We start from the raw sequence: 1,346 nt of genomic DNA on the forward strand, positions 1-1,346 counted from the left end.
TTTCATTTCTCTGAAGTAGTGGCACTTTGGGAGTTCTGGTTTTATGCAAGGACATCACCTCCCATCCCCCACCTCTCATGGGCTTGAGGGCTTGTCTCCCATTTGTGGGTGGTCATGGTCATGAAGGCTTTAGTGCCAGAGCATTTGTGAGACTGCTGATGCTCCAGAACTATGGCAGCCGTAGTGTTGGAGCTTCACTCTCTGGCAGTCAAATGCTTCTTTGCTTCTGCTAGTAGAGATTTTCTTTTTTATTACAATCTCAACTATCCACTAAAAATAAATTGAGGACATCTTGAAGAGAGGGAAAAGGCAAACCATAGTTGGGGGGGGAGATATTTGCACTACATATATTTATCCAAGAACCCATGTCTAGAATATTTAAAGAACTCCTGTGTTTGAGGAATAGCAGGGAGCGCAGGATAGCTAACAGGGTGAGGGCAAGGGCAGAGTCACTGGAGGCAAGATTCTGGAAGAGTCGAGGCTCCACATCATGAAAGGCTTTAGAGGTCTGAACACTTAGGTTTTATTCTGAGTGAGATGGGAAACCACTGGGGGGTTTTGAGCAGAAGGGTGACAAGATCATTCTTAAGCGGATCATCACAGTGTTGGGGAGAAGGCAGAGTATGGGTAACTGGGTAGGAAGCCATTGCAGTCACCAAGCAAGAGGTGAAGGTGCCCTGAACTGAAGCATTTAGTGGCAGAGGTGGTGAATTCTGGGTGTGTTCTGAAAGATAGGACTGCTAACAGGCTGAACGTGTATTCTGAAGGAAATAGAGGAGTCAAAGTCACTTCTAGGTTTTTGGCCTGAGCAACTGGAAGAATAGGGTTGCCAACAAACAGGATGGGGGATGACTTCAGGTGAAAGAGGCTTGGGAAGAGCAGGAATTTGGATTTGATCGTGTGAAATCCGGGAAAGAACTGGAGGTGGTGAACAGGCAGGCAGATGGATGAGTCTGAAATTCAAATGCAAGCTTTGTGCAGTGGCAGTATCATAGCCAATGAGGTTTATCCGAGGCGCGATTATTGCTAATTGAAATTCAGATGCAGCATGTAGGCTGATTTATACAAATCTGAAAGAAATCTAGCTTTTGATTGGTGTTTGAAGCCCGTAGAATAGATGATATCACTAAGGCACAGGGAATAGACAGAGAGGAGGTCTCAGGACTTGGCCCGGAGCATTTGAGAATAGGAGCTAGGGAGATCAAGAGTAACCTGAGAAGGAGCACCCAGTGCGCAGGAAGAGAACCACTGCAATATTGTGTCCTGGAGACTAAGGAAAGTCTGCTGCAGGAGAAGTCCAGTGCTCTTGTAGCCAAGATGGAGAACTGACTTTGGACTTAGCCATG

At 46.2% G+C, this 1,346-nt stretch overlaps 1 pseudogene; it reads left to right on the plus strand.

The window, feature by feature from the left end:
- Positions 1-969: 969 nt before the first annotated feature.
- LOC118007305 lies at positions 970-1,135 on the plus strand (annotated as a pseudogene).
- Positions 1,136-1,346: the final 211 nt, after the last annotated feature.

This window comes from Mirounga leonina, unplaced genomic scaffold (assembly GCF_011800145.1).
Source record: "Mirounga leonina isolate KUSES-001 unplaced genomic scaffold, KU_Mleo_1.0 Mir_117, whole genome shotgun sequence".
In the NCBI taxonomy this organism is placed as follows: domain Eukaryota; kingdom Metazoa; phylum Chordata; class Mammalia; order Carnivora; family Phocidae; genus Mirounga; species Mirounga leonina.